Genomic DNA, 7143 nt, shown 5'->3' with positions numbered 1-7143 from the left:
TTTTTAAAAGGAGCAGTATAAAGAAAATCACATTTTTCCGTACTTCTGGATTTTAAGGGCTGGCATCTTTCAGTTTCTTGAGTTTTAATTCAGACTTCAAAATCGCAATGTACTAGGTAAACAATAGTGAGAAGCCAAAAATGTTTTTGTTTTCAAAATAATTGTGTTTGAAATATTACCCATTGTCTTTGTGGGGAAAGAAGTAAACACGAGGAGGCCCCCCCCCAAAACAGAATTATCTTCTGGAGGGCAGACCCCTTGTCATACATGCTTCCCCTTCTCGGTGAGTGTTCTAGGAACCCATCTGAATCAGTGGACCAGCTGGCATTGTTGTGAGAGGCTGTTCATCTTCAGTGAATTTTTTTGGAAGCCTCTTTCAGTGTGTTTGCCCATTTCATGGTGGGTGATTTACAAGAACACCTGCCCACACCATGCTGAGTGTTCAGCAGTTTTTGACCAAGAATAGCATGTCTTTTAAGCCCCACCCTCCCTATTCACCTGATTTCACCCCAAAGGATTTTTTTGTTTATTTCCCTGGATGAAAGAAGTCTTCAAAGGGAAAGGTTTTGATGATGTAGAAGGTGTGAAACACAAATGGCAGAAGCACTGAAAGGGCACCCAAACTGACAAGTTCAGAAACTGTTCTGGGCAGTGAAAAATGCCTCCCAAGGTGTAGTGCATCCAATGGAGAGGACTTGGAAGGCGACTGGAGTTTCCACATGCAGAATAATTACACAATTTTTCCTAAATAAATTCTGTTTTGTGGGTCCCACCTCGTATAACTATGGATGAAATTTAAAGAAGATAATAATAATTCTCATATGATGTGATTAATAATACTAAAACTTTATCAATACTAGATCGGTTGAGTAAGGGAAGAAATGGATGCATGGGTATACAGTTCAAGGCGATGCGGGATGTCAGGGAAACCCTGCCTAGTTCTTCCAAAGATCTCTGTAGCTCCGATGAAAGCCCTGAAGAACTTCCATCCCCTTAAACACACTCTCGACCCACCCACGTCAGTCTCCTCATAGAGGCCATAGGCACCATGCTCCTTCTGTTGTCCGGCATGATCTTTTATCTGGTTCCTAGCTGGTCAGGGCCTGCCAAGGTTCAAGGTCAGCACCACTTCTCCAGAAGCCCCTTCCACTGGGAATGGACTCATACTGTGGATAGTCTGGCCATGAAATGAATACTCAGGGCAAGAACTTTACTTTTACCTAATACTTTTCATATATATATATATATATATATATATATATATATATATATATATATATATACCTTGATCTCCTAAATCATCCCTGGAAGGGAGCAAGCATTTCTTACACAGCTTCTCTTTCCCCTCATTCAACCTGTTGCTAGATTGAATGTTTATATTGGCTGCATAGATACCGTTCTTTTGCGAGTTAGTCAAGAGTTATTTTGATGAACGGATTGGTTATCTCTGCATTACCATAGTTTGCATTTTATTTTTAAAATTAATTAATTAATTTATCTTTAGAGGGGAAGGGAAGGAGAGAGGGAGAGAAATATCAATGTATGGTTGCCTCTTGTGTGTCCCTTGCTGGGAACTGGTCTGCAACCCAGGCATGTGCCCTGACCGGAAATCAAACCACCATCCTGTGGTTCGCGGGCCCACGCTCAATCCACTGAGCTACACCAGCCAGGGCACAATTTTCATTTTGATACAAGCCTAAAGTGCCTTTGCCCTATATTCACATGCAACTGAACAATAGGTGTGGTTTTCATTCTTTCACTTAAAAGCTGAAAAATTTGTCTATGACGGGCAAACACATAGGCAGTTATTTTCTCTCAGTTTATTTCGACTATCATTTTGACTGCAGATCTGCTCATCTCTTTCACAGCACAGGTGGAAAGCAGTGTTCTCCAAATTGGCCGAGTCTAAAAAAATAAAACTGTGGGTGCTTATTTAAAATATGGATTGTTAATATCTGCCCCAGCCTACTGAATCAGAGATTCCAGAAGAGGCCTAGAATCTGGATTTGTGCCCAGTAAGCAAGTTAGTGCTTAAACACCTACAGATTTGAAATCCGGTTGCTTATGGAAACTCTCGGAGGGTTTCTTTTTCCCCAGTGAAGTGGACACACGACACTAAGGGCATTGCAGTTGGGGCTGGATGAGGTTCCGTAAATATGATGACTGACGATACTGAGGAAAGGCCATGAACCATTGAGAACCCTTGATAAATGGTAGTGGAGATATTTATATTCTCTTATGATGCCCCTTTATAAAATATTCTTCTGAAAATTTAAAAGAAAGCAACAAGCAAATCCGTAAGAGTCCCCCTCAGAAAGCTGCATCTCTACAGTGGTCGTGGGACTGCCTGAGTGCATTGGCTTGTCCCCATTGCCACCTTATTTTTCCATGCATGTGTCTGCAGTTGGATCTCTTGGACTCACTGTGGTTCAAGGTCAAGGTCAGCTTCAGGGAAGTTATGTTGCTACACCCTGTCTTTTCTTCTAGGAAGTTTAATATCAAGTACTCCAATAAATCAAGGATACTTTTTCTAATATTAGTCTGTCAACAATACAAATTATATTTTGTATCTACTTTCATCATTTCTATACCTTGAAAGTTCCTTTTAGTTAGTTTCTCTGGGAATTTTATTGAGGCTCACATTTTTCCTGTCTGTCTGTCTGTCTGTCTGTCTATCTATGTATCTGTCATCTAGCTACCATCTTTTTACTTCCTAGGGGTATCTGAAATTAATAGATTAACACCCTAATTGAGATAACATTCTTACTTGCCAATCTATTTTATATCAAAACAAATATTTACAGCAGACAATACAGTCATTTCTCCAAAAGGTCTGGCTTCTACTCATTTTCTTGCAGAGTGCACAACTTTGTTTTTATTTTTCTAAGCGTCCTGAGGAATAACTTATTTCAAATTCTCTAAATAAACATATGTGGCTTTATATTAGACATAGGTGTTATTCAGGTGGATAAATTAATTAACTAAGTTAATTGAATGAACTAAATATTTTGGTACTCCACGAAGCTCAAGTGGATCTTACTGATTTAATTCAGAAAAATAGAATTTTCTGACCCATAGATATAGGACAGGCTGATGGTTGCCAAAGGGTTAGGGGTTAGAGGGTGTAAACAAATAAAAAGAAAGAAACACAGAGTTTAAAGGAGTTCTTGAACTCATTAGAGCCAACACTAAATGCCTCCTTCTATGTGTCTATGTGTCTGAGCATCTCTGCATCTATCATTTATCTATTTCAGATATTCAACAATGCTAAACAAAATGAATCTTCAACAATAATAATATATTTGCTGTTTAAAAATATTAACTTTCTTGCATTTGTTCCCTAGAAATCATTTAAATAGTTATGATATAGGTATAAGTACTCAAGTAAAAAATACAAAGTCAATCTTCTGATTATACTAAAAGGGTTTTTTTTTAAAATGCATTTTAACTTTCCCTCAATGGTTCATCTTGTCAGATTATCAGAAAGGTAGGTTGATATGTAAGTTCTAATGTGTATTCCTTTTTCATGTTAAAATACAGAACAGCTTCACACTGGTTTTCCTAGGCTTCTAGGACTCAGGCTATGGGTAGAACTAACCATTTCCTTGATAGCATCTAGCAGATTTGCCCTTGAGCCAGTAACTAGGAACAGCACTAGGCTGTCCTGAGGCATCCGCGACTCTCCTTGTTCATAGGAACTGAGTGTAAGTTTCATGAGATTCACTAGCACTTAAAGGATCCTTCTGAACTTTTAGTAAACATTAGAAATCCTGGATAAGAGAAGTAGAATCCTGTTCAGCTCTTGAAGGGTCAGGGTGTGTGGCTCCATTTACAATGTTGCTAAGAATATTTCTTTTGACCTGGTATGGTTTCTTTTTTATCATTAGCCTTATAAATGATGTAATCACAAAACAAAGATAGCAGATATGTATTTTCAAAAAAAAAAAACAGGTTATTTAGTGGGAACATTTAATTAACTAGGATGTGAAGACAACTCAAAGCTACATAGAAAAAAAATCTGGGTTCATTTCACAGTATTTAGAATTTTATAATTATTTGGAGCTTTGGTAATGTTAAGTCTGGGACATTTTTTTTTACCACCTAGTTTGGCCATAGCTTAAATTGTGGTAAAAACACCTACTTTCAGGTATGGCATAAGGTCTAAACGAGATAATGTAAGCTTAACTCCCAGCACACTGCCCACCACGGCGTAATGAATGGCTACTGTTATACAGAGCAGTGTGTATTCTTTTGAGATACATTTCATCCAACAGAAGAGAATGGAGCATATTAAAAGAAACACTTTGATGGAAATGTTTTGCAGGATATGTTCAGTTCTTATTTTTTAAGATACTGCTACGGGTTCCAGTTCCAAAATGATTTGCTGCCTTTGTGTAGATCTTGCCTCTTCAGTCATTTTTACTCATTTGCCTTAACACACCATCATGGAAACTCTAAGTTTCACGGAAAACAAACCTCAGAGGGCCATTATTGTTCCCAGACTTTGCAGGTGAAGGGGAAAAAGAACAACAGTTCAGTGTGAAGGAGAGGATGGAAAGTATTGCCACTTTGGAGATGTGGTTTAATGCAGACTGCCCTTCTGTTTTCAATTAAGATATTTATATCTATATAGATATTTATATGCTTGTATGTTTTCTTGAAATTTAGTGTCAGGACAAACAAAAGTTTTAGCAATAGGATTTAATTGCATTTTAAAAAGGTACTAATTAAGTACTAAAATACTGTACTGATTATATTGACATTTTTTCTGATAACAAAGAAGAGGCATAAAAGTAATTATTACTATGATATTCTGGAACAGCTTTCCAATTAAGATAAACACCATCAATATGATATTTCACATGTAGTTTTGATCGTGTTTTTGAGTAGTGATGAAATGATTTGTTTATATATATTTTTAAAGAATTTATTTATTTATCTTTAGAGGGAAAGGGAAGGAGAGAAGGAGAGAAATATCAGTCTGTGGTTGCCTCTCATGCATCCCCTGCTGGGAACTGGCCTGCAACCCAGGCATGTGCCCTGACTGGGAATCAAACTGCGATCCTTTGGTTCATAGGCCTGCGCTCAATCCACTGAGCTATACCAGCTAGTGCTATATTTTTACATATAATTAAAGAAAGAACTTTATTTTTAAAATTGGGTAATGATCATGTCACTTCTTAAATAATTTTTGGTTAGGAAAGATCTATATGTGGCATACAATAGGCATACAATAAAAATTGTTGACTGACTAAGTCATATTTTTATCAAAAGAATAAAACAATTATGAAACCAGAATAAATGCTAAGAAAACTGGTTAAAAGAAATTATATATATATTTAATATTTATAAATTACTTAACATATTTACATTTTATAAATACTTTATATATTACTCATATTATTTATTATATAAGTCATTATATATTAATATGTATAAATTATATATACATGCACTTATATCTTATTTAGGCTTTTTAATTTTTAATTTGATTTTAAAAAATATTTTATTTATTTATTTTTAGAGAGAGGGGAAGGGAAGGAAAAAGAGAGGGAGAGAAACATCAATATGTGGTTGCCCCTCACATGGCCCTCATTAGAGACCTAGCCTGCGACCCAGGCATGTGCCTTGACTGGGAATCAATTGAGCCAACGACCCTATGCTTTGCAGGCCCATGCTCAATCCACTGGGCTACACCAGCCAGGGCTAATTTTATTTTTAATTGAATTTACTGGGGTGACACTGTTTAACCAGATTGTACAGGTTTCAGGCACATACTTGTATACCACCTCACTGCATTGTGAGTTCGCCCCTCAAGTCAGGTCTCTATCACCATTTATTTACCTTCTTCAATTTTCCCCACCCCTCCCCTGAGCCGTCACCACACTGTTGTCCTTGAAGAAATAATATTTAATTTTGGTTATTTTTATTTTCCACTTATCTTCCTTTCTCCCTGTGATTTTTTTAATGTATAACCAGACACCGTCGTCACACAATAACTGGAGCTGCTTCTGGTGTTTCAGCACACCAAAGAACAAAGTTTATCCCTGAAGGGTTTTAATATTTATTTACTGAATTACTTACTTTATAACCATTCTAGTCATTGCTTAAATGTTAAGCTCATACCCTCTCAGATTTCAACAAAATAAATAAAACATCACAGACCACACAAGATATTTTATGGCTTGATAGTGGGATGAGGACAGAGAGAAAGAGACCACAATTCCTTCCAAACACTGTGGCATCCAAAATACCTTGAGTGCTCCAGAGTAGGAAAATATTAAACAAGGGAATAAAATTCTCTGGAAACCAGAAAGGTTTGAAGCTGTCTATGTGAATTAAAGTGTCATATTCAAGTCATGATTTCTAAACATCACTCACAACAATCTCTACATACCTTGTGCAGCAATTCTGAGAAAGACAGCACATTACTTAAGAGTAAAGAAAAAACCAGTTACTTATTTATCGCTCGTATATGGAAACAGAGAGTAAAGGAACTAAAGGAGAGGAACTGGAATTCTTCCTTTTAAAAATGATATTGGAGTTTGCCAAAAAGTTTCTTTGTTTTTCTTTTCTGTATGGTAGCTCTAATAGTGCTTAGTTGTCTTTAACTTCATTCAAAACAATTTCATTAGATTATATTGTGAAGGCTGTCATATCAGTGTGCATTTAAGAAAAATCAAAATTGATGAATTTTTAGGTAGCCATTTTAATATTAAAGATGGAAGAAAATAAGCAACATTGTTGGTATGTTATTTCAAGAAAGGTAAAAATGCACCTGAAACAAAAACAGATTTGTGCAGTGTACAGAGAGGTGCTGTGACTGATCAAACGTGTCAAAAGGGGTTTGTGAAATCTCTTGGTACTCCTGACATTTTGGCCAAATAATCCTTTGCTGTGGGGCCGTCTCATGCATTGGAAGATGTTCAGCAGCACCCCTGGCCTCTACTCTCTAGAAGCCAATAGTGGGAGACAGCCAACATACTCAAAATACTTGAATCAATAACGTTATTGGTGAAAATGAAAAATGTGTCTTTTATTGTATGGGAAAAAGTACACAGACTTTTCAGCCAACCTGATAGTTATGATTTAGTTGAAGAAGGAGAGCTCTAACCTGAAGGACATTTATAATGCTGGATAATC

This window comes from Sturnira hondurensis, unplaced genomic scaffold (genome assembly GCF_014824575.4).
Source record: "Sturnira hondurensis isolate 20B ecotype Veracruz unplaced genomic scaffold, ASM1482457v3 Scaffold0009719, whole genome shotgun sequence".
NCBI lineage: Eukaryota > Metazoa > Chordata > Mammalia > Chiroptera > Phyllostomidae > Sturnira > Sturnira hondurensis.
This window is presented reverse-complemented; position numbering follows the sequence as displayed.